Source organism: Euprymna scolopes, chromosome 3 (genome assembly GCF_053919585.1).
Source record: "Euprymna scolopes isolate OS-2025 chromosome 3, ASM5391958v1, whole genome shotgun sequence".
Classification (NCBI taxonomy): Eukaryota; Metazoa; Mollusca; class Cephalopoda; order Sepiida; family Sepiolidae; genus Euprymna; species Euprymna scolopes.
In genome coordinates, this window is record NC_136484.1 from 174,911,336 (window position 1) to 174,936,848 (window position 25,513).

Genomic DNA, 25,513 nt, shown 5'->3' on the forward strand with positions numbered 1-25,513 from the left:
TTCATCGTCATAGACGTGACCCAGAAAATGAATGAACAAGTAAAACGAAATGGAACGAGGAGGGGAAGGTTCGGTTCTTCAGATTTATAAACGTGATATATAAGTTTGAAATAATTCTAAATATAGATATTGACAGAAAAAAAAAATGGTTACTTAATGCAAGTAGAATCCTGTCAGTATTCGGTAAGAAAATCCATTCCGCCTGTAATTCGAGAATTGTTCAGTAAGCACGGATCCGATTCCCGAAATGTCTCTAGTTTCTTTGCTTCGATTTTATGCTAAAAACTAATGTTAAAATACTCAAATTGAGAACATAAATCTAACCGTTGTTCAAACTTATAGATCCAACACACATCTATACAATTCTAATTGTAAAAATTATTTAGCGAGCGTTATAGAAAATTAAACAATCACAGTTTGAAAAGCCGATATTGAATATTTAAATCCGACTAGAGCATTGAAAAGTCGATACCTTTTCGATATTTATCCATTATGCTAAAAATTTAATTCAATCAAACTTTAATTGGCTAGGCATTTTTACACACATATTTTAGGCACAAAATATATGTTAAAATACTCCTGCATGTGGAGATAATACTTTTCAACTAGTTCGCTAAATGACAAATTTTGTACTAAATCTGTTTAACACGCTTATGGTTTATACATTATTAGTCTGACTTCAGTTTCTTTGTTTATTAAGTTAAAAGGTAATGAACTAAACCAAAGTCCATAAGTAAGAGTAGCTATCGTCAGAGTAATAATACTATTTAAGCAGTAGCTAGAAAGTGATAAGGAGAGGGAGTATAGGAAACAGAGATACTTATTTTGACTTCTTTATTATTACGTTTTTTAATTCTTACGCTTTGAAAATAAATTAAATCACGATTAATCAATCGAACAAGCTCAATAGCCGGCGAGACGGGTCATATTCTAGTATTTCTACAGATTGAATAGTTTACCGATTGTTTAAATTTCGTTTAATTTTGTAATTAAACGAATCTTTCTGTGGTAATTTCTTTAAGAACCTGATGAATATTACCACATTAGGGAAGTTCGCATAATTTTCAGATCACTCCTACCACGCTATATGTTCATGAATAGACAGGACTGTTAGACTGCTGACCATGTGGGAAGGGATATTTAAAATTAAAGAATCTTAGCAGAGAAAGGTATTCGGGAATATAGAGAAAATTGTACAGGAAGTAATAAATATTCACATCCATCGGTAGAAACTAGAATTACAGTAACGGTTCTCGGTTAAGTATCAACAAGTCCATATGGCAATAATTTGTTAGCAATGGGATTCAGTGCTACCACAAACTCACGAACACCAAGCATTATCAAATAGAAAGGCAAACACTAAAATATTAAGTATAAATATATACACTTATATATTTCCATTAGCGTATCTATCTTTTTTCCAAGCTTTATACGAATCAATTTTAAACGGTGAGGCAAAGATAGAAAGCAAATAGCAAGATGAATAAACACTACTTGGCTAGGATCAAACTGTAGTATATGTTTCTTATGCTACATTTTTATTCTATTTTTAGTCAAGAAGGGGTTCATCTTTTGATACAACGCAGAGTACCCCATTTTGAGAAGCTGGAATTTCCCCGCATTAAAAACTGACCTTGTATCTAACTTTGCCCTCGTGAGAAGGCAAATAAAAAGGAACCACTGTTCCGACTGACATAAATTTAGCATTACCATAAAAGTAAAGAGTGGTCGTTTTTTTTTTCTTTTAGATTATCGGGAATGAAATTTTATATATGAAACTACATTTACTGACGTTATTTTTATTTATTTATTTTTTTTTACAAAGAAGTCACCGTTTATCACGGCAACTCTAAGATCAAGGTTAATGGATGTGCGGAGGTCGGTGAGAAATCACTGTAATAGTATGTACTAGTGGAAATTATGTAGAATCTGATTATTTAAGAGGACGGCACAACAAGAACTTGCTTACATTTAGTTTGAAAACGACCATGTTATAATCAGCTTGAAAACAACCCAGCCGTATAGTATTCCAAAGGCGATCAAGGAAGAAACTTTGTTCATGGAAGTTGCGCGTAGTTGAAGGCAGAGATAGAGAGATGGGGAAATTTTTGACAGTGAATATGAATATAACGTTGGCGAAGCATACTTTTTATTCAGTCATTTTTAACGAAGTGCGCATAATAATATAATATACAAGCAGGGGGGACCGGATTTGCCCGGTCTTAAAATATGCTTAAATATATTTTATTTTGTCCAGATTTCGTAATAATTATAGAGTCGAGATTTAAAAGTAAAAAAAATAAAATAGTTAGGTGCTATCAGCTAGAATCGAAACCGAAAGCAAAACTGTAGCAGTCAAAGCTGATGACGTTACCACTATACGAACGTGACACGCACATGAACGGATTAAAAATTATAAACAAAAGTGAATGTACAAAATATATTTAAATTGACCTCATTTTGACCCCTTAAAACTATTTTAACCGGCTAAAACTCCATAAAATGAGGGCCCATAAAAATCCAATCATTTGAGACCCCTAGTGGCGCTCTGCGACTTTTAGTTTTCGAAGAGATAGAGTTTGACAATATGGAGACAGACAGACTGACATAGTGCCTTTTATATATTAGATTTTCTTGTACTAAAAGATGTCGAATTTTATTTGAATGAAATGCTTCAAGGATTTTTATACATAGTGTTGCCATTCACATAAAACTCAACCAAATGCAAATTTAATACGTAATTCAATAGCTGCCAGTTTTCCTTCTTTTTTCTTTTTTGAAAGTATACACCATTTAGATAACATCCAGTTTTATCCTTAAGAACAAGCTTTGTTTCATTTAGTTTTTATTATTTTACCCAAACTGTTAAAATAACAATACTTGTTAGCTTGCCTTTAAGCAACCGCAGTCTTCTTTTTCTTCTTCAGTAACCCAACCCCTTTGGCCCCCTGACCTTCACTTTGGGGCTAGTACCCACGGGTTGGGGAATAGGTTGTGACATGACATTCTTCGGGGTTAACCTGAAAAACGTTATTTGATATGAAAACATGCCTAAAAGAAGAGAAAAGTAAATAAATACCGCGGAGAGGAAGAGGCGAGCTTCACACTGGGAAATTAATGTGTGGCCATTAATCATTCAAATGTTTTCATAAGACAATTGTGAAAAAAGAAATATATATGTGGTCACTTAGACAAGAGGGCTTATATAGTTAGTTGAAAAGATGTAGAAACCATTATTATGGAAGAAAGATTAAGATATTGGGCACGTGGTTTAGAGATGGGTGCCATGGTGTACTAGTGAATGTAACGAACAAAAAAGAGGTTAGGACGGCCCTTACTGCAAGGTCCAGATGTTAAGAAAAGCAACCCACCGTTAAAAATGTCGTTAAGGAATTGTAGTGTTTATTCACTGAGAGCTACAAACATATCAAGTTCGGATTTATCCGTTTCCGCCCTCGTTCTATAGGAACAACCTCGGAGACCGTAACAATAAATGTCTCCAAGAAACATCAATCGACTTTGCAGCATAAGAATGTAGGGCGACTACGATACACACGCATGTAGTGTGTAAAATGGTGAGGGCTCGATAGATTGAAAAGATTAACGGAGCCGGCAAGATGGTAAGGAAAGATAACATGGTACTCTACTAATAGACGTAAAATATGACAGCGTATGAATCGGCAGCGGGCGAGTCTTGCGTGGGTTAATTCTGTTGTTGGCGTTTTTATTTTTTTATTTCTAGAAACAGGTATTCACGAAACGGATCACTTAAATATCTTTACCATTTAGGGTGAGAGTGGTACGATGGATTCGAATATGGCCTACTCGGGTTATCAGTTCACGTCAGTATCCACTTGACTAATATATATATATATACACACATTATATATATATATATATATATATATATATATATATATGTGTGTGTGTGTGTGTGTGTGTGATTGACTCTTGCTTAAATTTCGACATGTGATCTTTTGCCACAACAACTAAGTTGCTCCGAAATCCACAGATTATTTGTTTATAGTGGTGAAAGCTTTGTGTTGAACCAACAACACGTGTTATTACTGCTAATCTTTGTCGGTGTGGATGATTGCCACAGGACATAACAGTAGACCGCAGGGTTTTTCACATCAGAGTTACCTTCTCCTAGATGCATGTCTTAACGAAGACTGAGGGGTGTATCTCTCCCAGGTAATTAATGTGCTCCCAGATACCAACCTGAAACATTATATTATTGCTTCACTTCGGTGATCTGGCAAGAACTGGTCTGTCAACCTCATTGTGTCGTGCGTACATATATATATATATATGAGAGATGGAATAAAATTAAAAAAAAGATAAGGAGTAAGAGTAGATGGGACTTCATTACATTTTAAGGTCAATGCGAATTAAAGGAAAAGGAAATAGAAAAGAAGCCTCTTTAGGCCATGGTATTTCGAAGCTAAATGCTTCGAATAAAAAAAGCCGACATTATACAAAGTGACGAAAAAATACAACACAAAAATTAATATAAAAAATGAAAACAAAATGAGGAATGATATAAAAGACTTGTATTTGTTTGTTTCTATGATGTTCTCTTGACTGGGTAGAGTTTCTATCTAGATAATTTTATGTTATTGCAAATTTATTTTTCACGTTTTTTATATATATAATGCCTGTGTGTGTGTTTGCTGTTAACCTTACTGCTAACAAATATGCCTGTTTAATGAGGCTGATACCAACGTATGATATTAAGATAGTCAAGTCAAATATTCACAACGACAACTCATTTATGTTAAGTTTCTAATGTTTGCTATTTTTCCTTTTAATTTTTTTTTCTCAAAATCATCAAAAACAGCATCGCGGTTATGTTGAGTAGTATTTCGATATTTACTTAAATAGGTGAAAAGCCACTTGAAAAATAAAGACATACGAATATTTGTAGTTTAGATGCAGTCCTCCATTGTCAGTTTTTGTTCATACGGCACTTAATTGGTACCCTACATTTCTCTCAGCCCTTTAGAAATATAGACACAATTAAAATTTAAAACCAGCAGGTAATTTTCAGGCATTGATCTATTCTAATCGCACCAAATTTCTTCTCCAGACAGATGAAATGCTGCAGTCTTAAAATAAATAGTTATCGGAAACTAAAATGTTTTAAAATACTTTTCTTTTAATTATGCTTTGCACTTTACATCGGAGTCGTCTATACTGGAGAATTCTATCTGCATCTACCGATATATATTACTGAAATATAATATTAAAGTGTTAAGTAAATTTAAAATGGTTAAAGTTAACCAGAAAATAATGGAAAACGCGAAATAAGCTTTGTAGGTTGTTTGGCCCGCTTTGAAGTATGAAGCGCCAAAATATTTAGCAAAAAAAAAAAAAAAATAAAAAATAAATAAATAAAAATAAATAAAAATAAAATTAACATTTATCAATATAAATAGATAGGTAGCAAATGCGTAAAATAATCAAAGACTAATTGTTGCAACCTAAAATAGGCGTCTTGTTAATATAAAAATTGTAAATTCCCATAATCAATATTTCTATAAAGAATTACCACACGTTTTAATGTAGCTTAGTTGCCACACACACATTATATATATATATATATATATATATATATATATATATTGGCCGAAAGTCATTATTCAATCACTTCTTTTCCATTCGCTGTGCGGTCTTTTGCTTCTTAAATTACCATAGTGAATGCCTAGAAAAATATAAAACTGTCCTTATAAAAATTTTGATTCACCGCTCATAATATAGTGTCAACCTGACAAATATTTTACGAAGAACTAATAAACAAAACAAACCCTAATAAAAAAAAAACTTCCAATAAAATCGTCGTTAAGCACATAAAAACTAAACTTGTCCACAATAAAAACAAACTCTAACAAAAATGATACCACTAAAGTATACAATAAAAACCAACTACATACTAACTACAAAACAGATGAAAAAATAATATCATACCTAATTAAGATATACCAGACCCACCGACCAAAACAAGAAGATCAAACTAACAATTATACTAAATTTAAAACCTCCAATTTAATTAAAAACAATAACATTAACACCACACTAAACAAAACTAAAGTAATGTATGAATTTATTTACCCCTTGAAGACGGTCTCCGAACCCACTCTAAAAACACATACAACGCATACATAGGCCACAACACAACAACACTCTCCCGACAACTAACCTATCATTTAGCTGACAACAGTGTCAAAACAACACCTAACACCCAATGATAAAAAACCTACAGTCGTCCGACATAAGAAATATCTCGACTAACAATACTAAAATCCGATAGCAACTGCACACGACGGCTAAGATTACTTGAAGCCATACAACTAAAAAAAAACAACAACAAAAAACAAAAAAACTACAGCCCCTTTTTTAACGGATCTCATTTATTACCGCGACAAATACACTAACAGTATTTATTAACTAATAAGAAAATAAATAAAGTATAGAATAAGAAAATCGATTTAGATATACGGAAAAAAATCCGATTTGGTCTTTAGCCGATAAAAAAAAGCTGCTAAGGATGCGAAATTAAAAAAAAGAAAGAGTAATAGAACTTGAAAATTGTAAATAGACTTAAATTGCTTTTGTACGCATGCGCAAACATTTATACGTTAAAGTCGGTTCATTTTTAAATATTTCTTATCCATCTGACAATAACTCAAACAGTGACGACTAAGCCTGGAACGCTATGTTTTGATTTCGATTCTATCTGATGGAACTCCAGTCATTGATTTTACTTTTGAAATCAATGCTGTATATTGAGTAAAACATAACTAAGAAATTTGGCTCTATAATAAAATCTGCATTAATTTAATATCATATCTATGTGTATTTTACAACCAGGCGGCCTACTAGTTTATATATATATATATATATATATATATATATATATACACACACACACATATATACATACACGTGTGTGGTTACTAAATCGGAATGTATACATTTAACAGACACGCCTAACTTTTAGAATTGTCCGCTGCGTCTCATGTTACACATTCGAGTTGAAGGAAATTGCATCGACTGTCCGGACGTTTCACGCTGGAGAAACCAAACGAAACCGAAGAACTTTTCCAATTTTTGAAACAAATCCAGATGTTTGCGATAATGACGCCATCAAAACAACAAATTCAATGAAGCTCACATCTAATTAACTCCCCCCCCCCACTCCTTTACGGCCGAACCTTTCGCTGCTTTTAACCGCATTTTTTTTTTTTATCTTGGTAGACATCATTTATTATAAGATTTTTTTTTTAATTAGATTCTATTCGCCGCTCCATGCGTTTCTTTTTTAAGAGTTCATCACATACGAATTAAGACAGGAACTCTTTTCAGAAGTTTGTCTACAGGATGCTCATTAAAACGAGATTTGTATGCTTATAGATGTCATCCCCGGACAGCTGTTTTGGTGACTATTACTCATCAGTGCGGCGAGACGAAACGAAGAGATTCAAAACCAGAACGGTTAGGGAGTCCAGTTTTTTTTTTTAACAGAACCATCGAATCTGCAGCTTGAAGTGGGATTAATTATATATTTGAATGAAAGAATGCATTCGTTTATATTTTTCGATATTGATAATTTAATTGACTCAATTACTTTAACGAAAGAATCTTATGCTGAATGGAAACGATATCCTCCAATGTAACCCACATATATATATATATATATATATATATATATATATATGTCTTGCTTTGACATTGATACTTTTCCCTTTTTCAATTTAAAACGAACTTGCGAGCTACTAAAATCATAATTTGCGTATTACTTTGAAAAAAATTGTTTAAGTATTTTTAATGGTTTGTTATGTTTGGTTGCATTTAACTTGCGTTTAATTCTTTTTATACAGTTTCTACATTTTGCGCATTTACGTAGAATTTAAGGAACCGTTATAGCACGCTAATATATATATATATATATATATATATATATATATATATATATGAGAGAAAAAGAGATTCATGAAAATTGCTTTGCTTCTGGGTGTGATGTCTACCAAACTCCTCTTAAAATTTGGTCTACAGACGTGAAAGCTGATATAGCCGATAGTTAGGCCACAATTTCGATTGGGGTTTTGCTCGTAAAAATGGCTGATAAAAGGTCAAAATTGAAAAAAAACAAACAAAAGAAAAAACAAAAACTGTTGACATTGCCATAAATAAATCGCCTTACTTTTGAGCACGTGTACGTATACAGTTTTAGCTTATAGTCTCTTCTTAGCTTTTTATATCCACCTAGTGATGCCCCAGACTGTAATGATGAATACACTGAATATTTTTGTTTCAATTCCAGCTTATTGCACCGAAGTATTTTCTTTTTGTAGTTTTAAAATCATTACATTAGATATTGGCCACAATATAATAATCAATAGAAAATTGGCCAAATAATACGAAATTTGCATGAAGTAAAATACTATTTAAGCTTATTTACGACCGGACAACGCTAAGGTGACCCGCTAAATATATATATGTGTGTGTGTGTAAATAATGAAGTAATTTTTTAACAAGGCAACTTATCAAGATAGAAAAAAGCTCAACACGTTTAAAAGGAGCAAATATATTTAATAAATTTGTGTGTGTATATATATATATATATATATATATATATATATATGTCTATATTTAATATATGTGTGTATATATGCCGGTGTGCTTATAAATAGGGATAGAATTTAACATTTCTCAATGAGCCTGAAACAGACGTTTATGTAGCTCACTTGCTATGAACAGTTTTATGCTATTAAGATTTACTCGTCTAGTGAGAACTCTTGAAGTAAATACTGAAGCCAAAATATATACGCAACATAGTTATCGTATAAGTGTGCATATCTACAATACATATCTTACATGGATGTGTATATAGGTTTAAATACACGTATAAATCGCTTGAGAATGAGTGAAGAAAGTTTTAAAATAAAATTCATGTGTTTTTGCAGAATATATTTGAAATGCGTATATACTACATACGTATATTTCTACATCTATACATGCACACGTATGCCTATGTAAATGCAAACATTTATTTTTGTATAACTGTATGCGCCCTAATGTATGCTTCATGGGGTTGGTGACGTGAGGAAACATGATTTTATTTCCTTAAAAAAAATAGATGTAACGTTGCTTGAAACATTATACAAACGAATAAAAAAAGCAAGTTAATATTACAACTTTTATACATTGGTCAGCCATGCGTGATTTATCTCCCTTTAATGAGAATTCATTTTCTTCTCGTTCAGGATTTTATTTCTCATTGCATTGCGTAGTTCTTTGCGAGGTGTTTGAAGAGTTTCGAAAATAGCAAAAGCAACAATCTTGCGTAAAGTGTACATTTTTTGTAGGTAAATGTTGTGATTAACAGCAATTAATTACGGATAATTTTTCTAACCAAATACTTAAATCATATGATCCAATGAATGTTCATATCCTGATGCGTTCAAACCTCACAACGTCCCTTCTTTGTTACGCTCAGCTTTTAAATCACATGCACACCCGAGTCACGATATAGTAAGCATGGGGCAGTACATCAAAAATAGGAATATCGAGGAACCATCATAAGCAGCTCAATCACAAAACTTGTTGAAAACTTTGAAGGTGTCATACTGAAGAATACTACAGAGATATATAACGAGCCGGTAACACAGATTTCAATAAAACACACACACAGAGAAGGAGATAGAAACAATAAGAGAACAGGGAAATTCATAGAACCTAATTAGTATGAGAGATTGCCATTTGATGAGGAAAAACTCATTCTAACCGGTCAAGATCGGGGCTTTTTTTTTACTAAGGCATCCCCACTTATCAAAGCCCAGCGGCCACTCGAGGATAAGGGTTAAAGAGTGTACAGTAGTCAATTGGACAATACAGTAATCGATAGTAATGGAAATTCGGTAAATTTGTTAACTTAAGTGGTACGGCTCATCAAAAACTTGTCTACGTTGGACTTGAAGACAACCATATTGTAGTTAGCTGGAAAGCAGAAAAACGGAAGACAATTCCACAGGCGTGCACTTCTAAGAAGCTTTGTTCATGGAATCTACGTTTAGGTTTAGGCACAAATAAAAAGTGAGGGGAATTATTGATAGTGTTTTCAGCTAGACGAGTGCTTCTTGTGAAACTTTGGCGAGGGGGTACCAGAGATTGGAACTCAGTCGAGCAATTGCCATGAAAATAACAATAAAGCACAGACAAACTCGCAACATCTCTTTGTGAGAAAGAGGTTGCAGGAAAGAGAAAAGGACATCTACGAGACTACGAAGTCGATTTTGAACTATCAAGGCAGGATAAGTCCTTTCTAGCAGCTCTTGCACAGATGTGGCAACAGTACTCCATCCTTGGACGTACCTGGTTCTTATATAGATAGAGAATTGCATCAGCAGTGAGATATCTACTGGATCGATAGATACTCACCAGTCAAATTAAAAATGGCTGTGCTTACAAAGATATTAGATTGAAAACTCCTTTTTGGACCCTATCCAAGAGAGAAGGCTAGTCGTATATGCACCAGTTCGTTAAATGAAATTATTAAACCAATCTTCCAAAAAAATTTTTAGATCGAAAATAGACCAAAATCAAAGTCGTCAAAAACAATTTCTTTTTTAATAAACGATATTCCAGGGAGAGACATAAAACGAAGGCATTTCTCATAACCGTATACATCAAAATGTCAGCTTGACAACTACACCGACCGACCGGCAATCAGGTTTCTTTATAGCCTTCTTTATATCCATCCAATATTATTTATTTAGCAATTTCAACGTATTCGCTTTGTTCTGAAAGCAATGCTTGAACGGAAAGCACTAAGCGCGGCCTTGTTCTACCTTTCAGTCTTTATTAAATATACTGTTTTTTTTTTTTGGTACGAAAGAAAATAGAAATCTGATTTGTCAGATTTTAAGAGCGTTAAAAATTAAGTTGTTTTTATAAACAACTTTGGAAATTAAAAGTAGCTAAAATTTCAATAGCGACCATGTTGAAAAAGAATATAAGTTACACTATATAGAATCAGAGTGAACATGTTTTAGTAATATCTTTAAGTGTCGATAACGCTTTTATTTCGTAAGCAAGAATGATATTGCTTGCCATATTAAATGCGACCACATATACAGATGACGTCATATTTATTTGCAGAGTGTTACCTTCATTTCTAGAGTTTCACGATGTTTCGGCCAACTATTCCTCTGCCCTTCGCAAGGTGATTACCCGCGACGGGATAGGTATGAAGGTCAATTGAATAGTTGGCCGAAACGTTGTGAAAAATTATGAAGATGAGGATAACAGTCCGCAAATAAATAAATATACAAAATTACTCATCTCAAAGATTTCCAATAATTAAATAAGTTTACATCATATTTTTAATTTAAAAGTAACACAGCAACGAAAAGAAACAAACAAAATGCATCTATTCGATCAGGATTCTGATAGTAGACTTCCACGTTACCAATTCTAGCTTTCCTGCTGGGATCTAAAACATGTTCTTGCTTTAGGGCATCGTTCAGATTGGTTTCTCTTTCTATCAGCACCAAAGCCACCATAATCTAGGCTGTTCTTGAGATGCCTTGTTTCTGTTGGCCGCGGTACGTCTCTGGTACTGTGCAATTCTAAGCGGTTCACCAACCAGGCTTTTTCTCCCCCCCTTTAACAAGAACTTAGTTTATTACTAATCGCCAGACGCGCCTCTACCAAAGTATCTTTTGCACCTCAGAGCGCTCTTTCGCTCAGGCACTGATTTTAAATTACCACTTTCTTAGATTACTGTTACCACATCTGAGCTAGTCCATCTCTTAATAGTCTTTCACTCTTCATGTCCAACGAAAGAATCTTATGTCCAATAAGTTCAGCACTATCAGCCAGGCTTTAATCCCTGTCCCATCGCAGCAATGTTGCATCTTTGTGCCTGTTTTACAAACACTTTAATGGAATGTGCACTGCAGATTTCATCACTTATACGTTCTCTACGTACATACTATCGACTAACTCTTCAAGCAGAAAAATTCCACCCCTTCAATTTTGAGGTTCCTACATACCGGAACCTACTACCCTAATAGTTTCTTCCCTCGAACTGCTCGCCTTTGGAATTCATTCCCGTATCCTGCTTCCCTGACTGTACTAAACCGAAGAAGTTTAAATGTAATGTGAACAAATATCTCGATGCTCAACTGCCAACAGTTTGTTAGACACGATCCTTTACGTCCAAAAGACACTATGCTTTGTTTGGCGTGCGAAAAAGTAAACAATAAATAAAAGTGTAACAGATTTTAAACGTAACAGATAAAAAGCAATCGCTTGATGGAATTCTGTTCTAAAATACGACTGAAGACATCAATAAAACGAGGAAGATTGGACAAACAGGAAATAACCAGCGAGATCGTTAGTAGTATTTACATTTCACATTCGCTCTATCGGATCAATAATAACGTCAAAAAACGATGACATTACAAACAGATATCGTTGACTATGACGCTAGACTTGTTGTTTTATGAACACCAATAGTTATCAAGCGAACACGACAAACAAACATCAATGGAAAAGAGCAAACACTTAGATGTCCAGGCTGGTTGTGAGCCGTTTGGAAATGTTCCCAGAACAAGGTAAAGGGTCCTTTTCGGAAGACCTTACAATAAGGGAAAATGTCCTGGAGAGTCGACAGGATAGTTAAGGATCGGTTAGATTGGCAGGAATTCAAACCATGGGCGAAAAGGTGGACTGTTATCACGGATAGAGATGTAATCTATCTTTATGGTAAATCCCTGTTCGTAAAGAGTTATTTTTCATTTATCCACATCATCACCAGGTTGAGATATATATATGTGTGCGTGTGTGTGTGCGTGTATTCAGTGTTTACTTCAATAGTGCTCAATATCTGGGTAGAGTTTAGTATGAAAAGTATATTAATGGCAAGTAACATACGTAAGCGTTCAGTTTTCATTCCAAAGTTATTTAGTATAAAGATCCATTAATGTAATTAACTATGAATGGCTATTACATGCGTGTACAATTATATATTAGTATAACACCCATCCGAACATAAGCATAGGCAATAAATCTAGAAGTAATGTTCAATGTTAATGATTTTACTTCTTTATAGCAAAGGTTAGAAAAATAATGTGCCTACATCGCCCCAAATGCATATTCCATAATCTATAATACAGGCTGGTCGCTAGAAAAGCGGGAAATTTGAAGGTCAGCATAGATCATAAATAAAATGCGTGATTGCTATTTTTTTTTTTTTTATTACACCGGAAGATTGGCCCTCAAAAAGTCCAGACGTAAATGTCATGGATTACTGTGCTTGGAGCTTATTAACAAAGACGCAGAACTGTCGACGTGACATACACTCTTCATGACTTGCAAACGTGCTTGGCAAGAGCTTGGAATGATATCCCGCAAGTTACTCTTACAAATGCCATAGTGAAATGCACGGACATTTTGAGTATCTATGAGTATAATATAACATTCGTCTTAGAAAAACTTTGTAAAAATTATTCGTAAAAATAAATCGTTCTTTGACAAATTTCCCGCTTTTCTAGCGAACACCCATTATTTAATTCATTAATTTAAAATTTGAAAAGCACAGCCATACTACTGACGCTCTCGGTATGTGAACATATCCAGTTAAAACGATAGAAATTTAAATTAACAGAACTCGAATTCTATTTCTATTTTTTTGTATGTAATTTATTTAACATTTTTGTGGGATTAGTATGCGAGATGGAACAGGGCACCCCCAATTAGTAAAGTTTACAAAATAAATTAACATGTGAGTATATTACACCTCAATATGTTGTGAAAATTCATAATGATCCGTTTTGTAGATTATCATGTATGTATGTATGTGCTACCTGCCTCATGGTCGGGTCACCGGCGACTAAACTGGTTCCCCCACCAGTCTTGTTTGGTGAGAAGGGTGGCTAGTCTCCCTGAAGGATTAAAAACAAGACCTTCCAAAGGGCGAATGAACCCTTTTTCCGGTTCAACGACCAACTAGCACAGTATGTGTCTGTGTGTGTTGGAGTGGAGAGACTCCCGTAAGCCGTGATGAAGGCAACCATTCTAGGATAAGCAAATCTGATTTTAAAAAAACATAAAACGGGAGACCAGTACCCGCATTAAGCTGGTCTGGAGTTTAACTTGTTGCTGGCTATCTTGCTCTTGCTTGTTGCTGGATCTCAACATTTTGAACCGAGTGAAAAAATTAGCTGTTGTACAAAGCTAAGACTCTGTAACATCATCTGTGTACATATACTCCCTCAGACATTTGTCTATTAAAATGGTCCTGTGGCGATGGAAGTCATTTCTTTGGCTCATGGACTTTAAGTGTTTGAGAGAGTGGCACTCGTCTGACTAGACGTTGCAATCATCATGTATGTACACGCATATAATGTTTAACATGTTATATATATCTTCATGTTTTAAACCTCTATTTCTTCCACATCGTTTAATTCAATTATCATCTTTGACAAATATCGTTTTTCTTTTTCAATCACACATCTTGCAGAGATCTCGATAAGTAGAAAGATCTCCCCATAAAATACAAGGAAAGAAAACAGTTTAAAAATATTAATAAAATGCGAAATGTAGATTTGAAATAAAGAAATACAATTCTCGCAATTTATTATTTTTTTATTCTCTAAACGGTTCGAAAATACCTTGTAAACACGGTTCTAATTGGTACGGGAAGAAAAACCATCTCGCTATATTTTGTCGAATAGACAGAGCAGCTGTTTTAGCGGGCAATATTTCGCAGGCCACATATGTCTAGACTCTCATAACAACTCGTCTCTCGTTTTCTTTCCACTCTTCGACTAAGCAAAGAGGGAATAAATTGAGTTGCAAATGGACCGTGAATGCCGCGTGCGAGTCTTCACGTATACACAGACTCATTACATTTACAAGTGGATACGGGGGGGGGGAATTCCATTTTCGGCACTAATCTGACATAATGTCTTGTGTATACGCAATGCTAACAAGTTTAAGCCGAGTGATGAACGAGATGGAAAGAGACGAAAGACGTGTACGCATCGGAAAACGTTAACGAAAATAACCACTTATACGTGAGAAAATTGTCTATTTTTTGCATAGAAACGCCGTGAATATGTTTGACTAGTGTTTCTTGACTACGACAGCTACAATGTTGGGCACAAGGTTAGTTAAAAAGATTCAGCCCACCTCTCGCTCTCAAAATCGCCATTCTTGTCTGGCTCTAAAAAAAATATCGTCGACAGTGCATAACAGACAAATTCATCACAAGTGATAATGAATAAAACCTTCAGCGCAAGTATTATTTCTGGGTGAATGTTTCCCAGAGAGAGAACAGATACTGAAATATGATCAAATCTCGGGTTTCTTTTTGTAAAACATTGAGGATAAGTGGTAACGTGGGTCAACTGGTTGGTGAAACAACACGTGGTGATTAGTAATGGACAGGATTTAAGGACTACTCAACAAGAACTTGTTTAGATTGGACTTGAAAACAACCACCACCTCCCGTCATAATTGCAAATAAAATTTCCGTCCGTCGTCTGCCTTGAACCAGGCAGAGTTTTTAGTTTCTTTTCAAGGACCTCCCGTTTGTGGAACACATTACCACAGAATTGCTTCCACGCAAACTATAACCTGACCGTTTTCTAATCCAATACAAGATCAAAAAATACTTTATATGGATTGAAAAAAAAAACATCTTAAATTTGTTTTGTATAATAAAAAATCTAAAATGAATTTCATTTAATTGCTGATTGAAGGATAAATCACAATTTCATTGACACACTGGTTCTCATTAAATCAAAGTTAAGAGACGTTGAGCTTGGTTATTATAAAACTAGTAACCGTTTGGAACACTAGGCGCTGTATTGTGGGAAAATATTTTAAATACTATTTTTAAACTAGCACGGTGACGTGAATGTATATGCACCGAATTAACTTTTACATTTATTAATCAGTTCATATACGTGTCACGTTAATACAGTGGTAACGTCACCAGCTTTGCATGCTACAGTTTTGATTTCGCTTTCGAGTCTAACTGATAGCACCCAAATATTTTATTTTTTTACTTTTGAAATCACGGCTATAATAATGTATACGGAATCTGGACAAATTAGGATATATTTAAGCGTATATTACGACTGGCAAACCCAGACTCCCCACCCTTCTTCGGTAGTACACACACACACACACACACACACACACACACACACACGTCACCCAGCATTGTCCGGTCGTAAAATACGCTTAAATGTTATTTTGATTAATGCATTATTATGTTACACCCAATATATAGTAATGATTTAAAATCTATATATCTATAAAAACGAACATATCTGTCTATGTGTGTACATTTCCCTACGCAATAACTGTCAATTTTAAGCCTACAGAATCGAAATTTGATATACAGGGTACTGAAATTTGGGAAAGTCTTTGTAATCCGTTTTCGGCCAGATTTTGCTGTTAAGTGATCAAACTCCGCCGACAATTTTGGGTCTAAAGAATTGAAATTTTATATATAGGTTCCTTGGACATGGATCTAACTTTTGAGCCCAAAACAATAAATTTTAAGGGGTCATAATAGGGGTAAAAGTTGAAAAAAATTTGACCTCTGCGGTCTACCAAATTACTCAGAAAACTTCTGGTCTATTCAGAGATAGGGAAAACTTTAATCGGTTTGGGTCGAAAATTTGAGTTACCAATATATAAACCTATGTATGTATGTCTGCCTAAAACTTTCGACAGAGGCGACGGATTTTACAAAATCAGTATCCTTTTGAAGTCTGACCTTTCGGACGACAAATATCGAAAAATTGGCTAAAACATTAATATCTTCACCTTCAACTGGACACTTTTCTATAGAAAGGTCGCTTTTTTCGCCAATATTTTCGAAAGTCATCCTCTTTCGATTGTCTGGCTTTAATTTAAACCTACGTCACTTCCGGTTTGACGGTGCTCATAACAGCAAAGACGTCAGGGTTTTCCCGTTCTTTTCCTCCTTTGCGTTTCGGTTTCGAGCCTGCCTTCCTACTACCATTTTTTTTTGCTCAACAAACACCTCCAAACACCCGGGCAACGCCGGGCTGAAATGCTAGTGTTAAAAATAAAATGACTCGTGCGCCACCATAGAGAATCGAAATCAATACGTTTAGTTTTCGAATTACTTTTTCCTTTGACGTTAATGCCTGAGCTATAAAAGACATGTTTGCTACAAAGCTAAAAACCAAAACATGAAGCAATAGCTATTACGTTACGCATGCATATCCGTAATGCCACCGTTCGACCTTAACCTGGCAAATTCCATTTTTAATTTACACTTTTGCACCGATTTTTCCCGTCTAAAGCCCAAATATAAAGTTTCGCATGGTTTCAAATACCCTATATATTAAATTTCATGTCTGAAGACCAAAACTGACCGGAGTTTCGTAGGTACAAATTTTTAAATATAAATACGCAAGATAAATATATATAGAAAGAGGGTTGTGTTTACTATAACGTTTTTTACGCAAGTATAAATCATATCGAATATGTACATGAATATAATTACACGTAATAGTTAACTAATGATCATCCCATAAGAAAACCGAAAATACTAATAGGGAACTAATTAAAATGAATGTTTAAAAATATGCAAATTAGCTAAATCTTTAGCAGATGAATGTAATTCCACGACTTATATATAAAAGGTGTATTTTCCTTTAAAATAACTAGAAAAAAGGGGTTTTAATATGAATATTAATACACACATACAAAAAAAAATTCATATAGATATATATACGCGTAAGAGATTATAAAAATATCAAATTGATATATCTAAAAATGAAATTTAATTTACGGTGACTGATACATCGATTAAATTTATAAAATCGATATTTTAGACATGGAGTAGTAATTCAAGAATGAAGGTAACTTGGATATCCAAGTTTTGACGTTGTAAACCTTTTGGGGGAGGTAATGGGACTTTTCAGCAGCAGAAGGAAGAAGTCCATTATTATATATTATTTGTGTGCCAGTCTGGCTGCTAACTAATATTGTGTTGATGGTGACAGCAGGAAGGTGTCATTATCATTAACTAGCATGCCCACTGAAGTCTTACCCTATGGGACACGGGTGAGGGGCTGGAGAGATTGGACATGGGGGTTAATGAAATGGTGGATGGAGTTGTTCGTACACTAGAAGTGCGCATGCGTGTCTTGATACCGGTGGCGGGTGAAGATAGGAGTAAGGAAGTTTGTCAAGGAAAAGGGTGGTCCTTTCCTCCATTTTAAAACGCACGGTCTACTTGTATTGGAAGTGCATAAAAAAGAGAGAGAAAGAAAAAATGTGAGAAAGAGAGAAGGAGTTGTTGAACAAGAAATTGCTAAATGAATGTATCATGTTTCAAGTAGTATTGATCGTTTCTCAGTCCAACTCCAGTGGATATCTCTGCCCTTTCTTTCTGGAAAAGGTTGAGGCTTGTCGTTAAGAACACGTGAAGGGCAGACAATGTAGAAACTAAATAGTAAAACCATATAAATAATATATTATAAATAATATATAGAACATTTTCAGTATTAAATCTTATAGTCAATAACGCTCAATAATCAAATTGTTAGTACACACACAGGAGCTAATATATTATGCATAGATTTTTAGTATTTACTTTGATAACTGTCAATACGCGTGTAGAGCAAGGTTGGTTGGTTGGTTGTTTTTGTTTTACGGTGTATCAACCTTTTTTAGGTTATTTAATGCCGAATCTAGTCATTTTGAGAAACGATTTTTAATGGAGTATATTTTTTTTACGTCAGATTCTATTCAACCCATAGTTGGAACCCTAACAGGTACTACCACAACCGGTCAGAGTGGACCTGGGAGCAATGGCAATTAAAGGGTGGCTCCCCACTCCCCAAAGTCCGCAAGGTGGGGCCTCACCATCGGATATAGTTTTAGATCATATCCAGGACCGTAGAGCAAGGTAGTAAGTTATGTAAATATATTTACGGCAATTAAAGTACATAGATGCGTCCGCATTCTATCACCTTATAAAATAGTAAGGTTAGCTATTTCTAATATGCAGCCTGATTACAATAAATATATTCGCTAACTTGCTATATGTATATTGTTTTAGTTAAAAAATCTGAACACTTATTTTCTTTATGTAAATATAGTCATATCTTGCTACGATGTGCACACCGTTTCGATCATTATTAATCTGATCAGGCAAAAAAAAAAATTGCGAAAATTAAAGTCATTCAACTTTTTTTCTTGTCTGATGAAATCAATAATAATCGAAACGGTTTGGACAACGTAACAAGAAATGACAATATTTACGTAAAGAAAATAAAAATTATAAATTTGCTCTCTTTGAGATAACACTATCAACACACCTTGTTGAAATTCAATGATACTAATCTTTTGAATATTTTCAACCTGGAATAAATATATATTTGTAATTTTTGAAAGTATATATGCCCATTAAACTACAGATTTTCGGCGTTCCATCCGCGTGAGAATTCGTCACGTCATTGCTTCATGTTTCTGTAGATAATAGGGTTTTCTAGTAAGCCAATTAGATGCTCCGTTATTCACACCTCTATTGTAGCCAATAATATATATATATATATATATATATATATATATATATATATATATATATATATATATATCTATTATATAAATCCAGGCTTGAGATATTCAAAAGTAGGTTGTTAGATAGTGCTCGATAACAAGGGCAAAATATAAGAGCAAAACAGATGGCTGTTTGTAGCGACCAAATGTAACTGTTTATCTTGTAATATATATTAGTAAGGTGTGTGTGTGTGAGTAACTTTCCTACAGCCCACACCACTGGGCCGATCATGACCAAACCAGATATGATGGTCTCTGACCTAGGGATCTGGTAGACTATTTTTCAAAGTTAAGGTAAAAAATTAAGGTCGGGACTTTGCTAGTATTTAATGCATTCAATGTATGGAACTAAACAGTATTTATTTACTTTTATACAAAACTGCTCAATACATAGATTGCGATTTTTTTTCAAATGTGTGTGTGTGTGTGTGTGTGTGTGTGTTTGCATGTATCTGTGTTGTACTAACGTTGAAATAATGTTTTCATGCTCCCGTACAACTTTGAATTGCACAAAATATACGTTAAATATTTGAGGATTGAGTGATATTTGAAAAGCCTCCGTTTTCTTTGTTTTAAGTAATCGTAATTTGCAGTTATCTAAGTAATTCCTTTCTCTTTTGAGCAGTTTATGTTCTTTGATGTCCCGCTCGTGTTTCATACAATATCACTCACTTCCGATATTTATCGACAGTTAAATAAAAGGCAAGAATAATAATAAAAAAGGAAACGGAAACCGTCCATTAATGTTACGATAAAAAAGTAATTTGATTCTTTTTCTTTATAGTGGCTATGTTGAATTAGTTTCCTGTTTTAAACTATTTGATTCGAACTCAACGAACGATTCATCGGGTCATATTTCTAGAAGTTTATGGGCAGCTATAACACAAGATAGAATGTTAACCTGGTGAGCTTTTATTAAACAAAACGCAAGCGTATTTTCATACCAAAGCGTTGCAACTTCACCCGTAATTAAAGGGTAAATTATGTGTCCCTACTTTCAATTAATTAGCAAATACCCAAAGCAAAGAAAAAAAAAACATCTGATTTCATGGTAAACGATTATAGCCATTACGTCAAACACTATTCTCTTGCTTCAATATATATATATATATATATATATATATATATATATATATATATATATATATATAAAATGGCCTGGCAGAGCCACATGGAAGACAACCAAGCAAAATAACTTAAGCACAATTCATCCCCAAGCAGCGAAACTAAAGCTGGCCTTACAGGACACTATATATACAAATATAGGCAAATTTGGGCATATTTTATTCGTTTGAAAATATGGGTTCTTTTTTTTAACAATTGTCAAAATTTAACCATAGAATAGTATTATAAGCTTCAAAAAAGCCTGCAAATATTCATAGAACCAAATATATGAGCAATGCTCAATTTGGCTACGAGTAGACATACACATTTTTTTCGACAATTTTATAAGTTCTAAATATCAGCGACTATTGACCAGAATTTAACAAATGAAGGCTCGTTAGAAAGGTAATGATCGGAATTGTGTAGTGGGCTATGTAACATTTGCCCCTATCGTCGCACATTCAAGAGATCATCCAGTGCCTATTTTGGGATATTAAGAAAACAAGAGAAATATAATTATATAAAAAATAATTATATGAAGAAAGATACAGAAAGAAAGAAAGAAAGATACAGAAAGAAAGAAAGAAAGATACAGAAAGAAAGAAAGAAAGATACAGAAAGAAAGAAAGAAAGATACAGAAAGAAAGAAAGAAAGATACAGAAAGAAAGAAAGAAAGATACAGAAAGAAAGAAAGAAAGATACAGAAAGAAAGAAAGAAAGATACAGAAAGAAAGAAAGAAAGATACAGAAAGAAAGAAAGATACAGAAAGAAAGAAAGAAAGATACAGAAAGAAAGAAAGATACAGAAAGAAAGAAAGATACAGAAAGAAAGAAAGATACAGAAAGAAAGAAAGATACAGAAAGAAAGAAAGATACAGAAAGAAAGAAAGATACAGAAAGAAAGAAAGATACAGAAAGAAAGAAAGATACAGAAAGAAAGAAAGAAAGATACAGAAAGAAAGAAAGAAAGATACAGAAAGAAGCGTAGATATATGCTATGGAAAAAATCAGTTGAATTAAAAAAAGTGATAAGTGTGGGTTAACGTATTTGAAAGGAGTTTAAACGTCTCAAACAATGCAGATGTTTGGGGGTGGAGTGGGAGGGGTTTATACAAAGTGAAAAGCTTTTCTTCCCTTATCTTTTTAACTTTTACCATCTGAAGAAGCAGACAGGCAATTGCTCTTCTGGGGAAACAGTTATAATGAAGTAAGTTACTATTTTGAGGTTATAAAAGAAAAAATTCAGCTCTACTAACGTATTGAGCACTTTTTATCCTGTTTTTACCACTTATACCTCAAAGTATATATATATATATATTTTAAAGCATACATTGTAAAACAGTACAGCATTCTTCAGCTTGATTATAGCTTTAGTTTCTTTTAGTTTCCTAATCTTAATTTAAAATAATGTTCCAGATCTATTACGCGTACTTTCTATTCTTCGTCTAATCATCTTCAGGTGACAAAAGCAATGGACAAAAGCCGGAGAAAAAATAAAGAAAAAATAACGTGAGAACGCTGCATGTTGACTGAAACAAAAATAAACTGCGTAGCCCCCCCCCTACAAATTAGGGTGTTGAACGCAATAAAGCCACATCTATAACGAAAGATGTTCAGAGTATCGGGTGATATCGCGGTGTCCCTGAATCTCCAAATAAGTAAGATCACAGTACTGGAATGTATACTTGAGCTTTTGAGCATACAATCAACGAGTTGAGCTCGGACATCAGATCGCTGTACTCTACTGGAAAATAATCCCAAGAGGATACGTTTAAGTTAACGAAGGTATGTAGTCGACTACTCTTGTTTATGAAAATGTTAGCGCGATTGTCTCATATGAGATTCACGAATAGGGTATCTCCGAAGCAGGAGTTGATATTTGAAATATAATTCATGCATTTGTAAGTTTGCGGAGTAAGAACGAAAAAAAAAAAAGACTCGTTTTGGAATAGAAGGTGCTGGAAAAAGTAAGGTGAAACAAACAACGCGAGAATTGAAGTGAATTAATTATTCACGAGGTAAGATAAAAAAAAAAAAACCCCAAAAAAACAGGATGACAAAAAAGAGGGACGGATATAGGAAAGGAACGAATGCAGATGGGTAGGTAGGCTTCGCCGCGACTGCCCTCATCACTGCCACCACGGCGACAACATTCATCTAACATCATTCAAGTTTATTAATTATTCACTCCTCTCTTCGTTCCTTCCCGTTCCCACTTTTTATTCCAACCCGGTCTCACTTTTTGCTATGAGAAGACGCGCGATGTGGCGATGGCGGAGCTCACGCAGGTTTCTGTCAAGGACTGGAGACTCCACTTCTTCGAAAATTAGAGAAACTCCCCTCTTGTAAGATGGGAAGCAAATGCTGTCGCAGAGTGTGGTAGCGAGGAAAGCGAGAGTTTGCATCGCAGCCTGCGGTCACTAAACACACAGAATTTAATATTCAGAATTTTATCCAATGAAATATCGTTGCATTAACGAGAATAGTTATGGAATTGCAGTCGAGAAAACACGTGTGTCAGATAATCGCTGAACTGCCAATTACGACACTCGGATGCGCAATCACACTAATATATATTGTGCAAACGTTGATTTTTAAAGCGTAACCGTGTTTTGCGTTGACGAAATTCGTCAACTGACACTAATCATCTATGGATTACAAACAGATTAATATTACGTTCCTAAACTTTTTAGATGAGGATTGAGAATTTGCATCATTTGGATTTTTCGGACTACTGTTCTCATCTTCAACGTTATTCTCACGTTTCGGCCGATCTAAACGTAAGGGGTCGTGGCGTAACGAATGACGCAATTAATAAATTTAGTTCGTAGTGGCTCTCTTCTGAAGATTGAATATTATTCTCAGGGCGGGCGATACTAAGAATACAACTAATTACTTCACATTTCTACCAAGCCATGGCTGATTGGGCGAGAGCATACTACACTCGTGAAGTAAAGGGTTATGTTCGAAATTCCGTATAGATTCCAGAGTTCGAAAGAGATATAAACCTGTAGGAGATCAAAGGTTATATCGACCGAAAGGTTGTGTGAATAACACTCAAGATGAGAACAATCGTCCGAATGAACCGAATAATACATTAGAATATATAAAGGGAATAAGGAGAACCCCCATCCCTATTATTAGACATCGGCTCGATATATTAGACGTAGTACCTGAAATCAATGCAGTTAACGTGACAATGTTGCTACTTCAAAATCTCAATTCCTTTGTTTTTCCGGGTCACACCTTTCCCGACTTCGTATGCAACCACTGAGGCTTTCAGCCTCGGGAATAATAACTTACAATCTAGCAAGTTTATTGAATAGCTGAGATAACGAAGACTTCACGCAAACTAGACAACCAGGAGGAACAAGTCTCGTGTGGTCCTTTCAAACGGCTGACTCATACACTTAGGTTTTTCTAATTTAAGAAACTTCACTAGTTCAAAAAAAAAAATATCTACTAGATGCTGTGTCTGTTGGTCCGTCACGACAAAATTTGAAAGAGGACATTTATTTATATAGTGCAACTATCTGTTTTGTTTTTCTTTTGGGGTTGGGGAGGACTAAAGTCTGCACACCTCTCGAACAGGTACGTAGGCCTATTATCTGACTCGCCAGATATTTTGCGGCACTCACTTAAACAGGAAGATGTTAATTTGGTTGCAGCAATAAATCGAACCAGTTTTATGGATAAAGATTAAATATCGATTAACTTACACGAAACTGATTCTAGAAGAATCACTTTTCTTACTTTCCAAAGGACACTGTATATAAATCGTTTTTCCATTACACTGTCACCGATAAAACCGCTGTGTGAACAGATTTTTCTATTAAAAGTGGGATTCAGTAACATCAGGGCGGCTTTATTTCGTAAGCTTCTGCTCGATATAAAAAGGGGAAAATACCTCAACTTATAGTATCGAAACTAGTATCCCCCACTAAGAAGACAAAACTATTGTTTCGTTCGGTGGTACTATACGATTTTAAAATTTACCCCTTATCCTAGAGTAGCTTCTTGGTCTTGATAAATGATAACCTCCTTTGTAAAAAAGAGCTTTTGCTCTCAAATTGGCGCCATGTAGATTTCATAAGATGACGACGACCAAATCCATAGATACGTTTGGATGTCTAACCTTTTTTAGCGGTTAATAATGTGATACTGTAATTGGTGACATAAAACCTTTGTTTATTTTATGCCTCGGTCCTTAAAGATTCGCCCTTTAACTTGATGAATCTACTTAAAATTGTTATGGTCTAAAGATAGGTAACTAATTGAACTAATTTCGGGAAATCTCCGAATTACTCCATGCCACCTAATTTTAGATGGAGACGCTCTGCAATTTAAAGTCTACTCCCAAAGTCAAGAGTGGCTCATGCGGGCAGAATAAATAGAGAAAAGTAATTGCATAGATTATTATTCGGAACAATTTACAAGCCATTTTAGAGTTCACGACTTACAATAAACCAACTATGTAGCTAAACAGGTCCTTTTCTTGGGGGACATGCTATGTATGCCACACATTAACCTGTTATTTTAGAAAAGTAAATGGACAGATATTTGGACGATTTTACTCGTCCCTTTAAGCAAAATTGCTTGAATCTCTTGTGCTTGGTTCACCTGGTATATTCACCAAGAAGTCTCGTTCTTTTTTACGAGTCCAGTTGCTTTTGATTATTGGAATGCTCGAAATATAAGGTTCCAGTTTCTTTTCGTTTCAAACAAAAGAATTTGCAATAGGCTCCTTTTCAGCTCTGTTTAATCTGGCATCATTAGGGAAGCCGACTT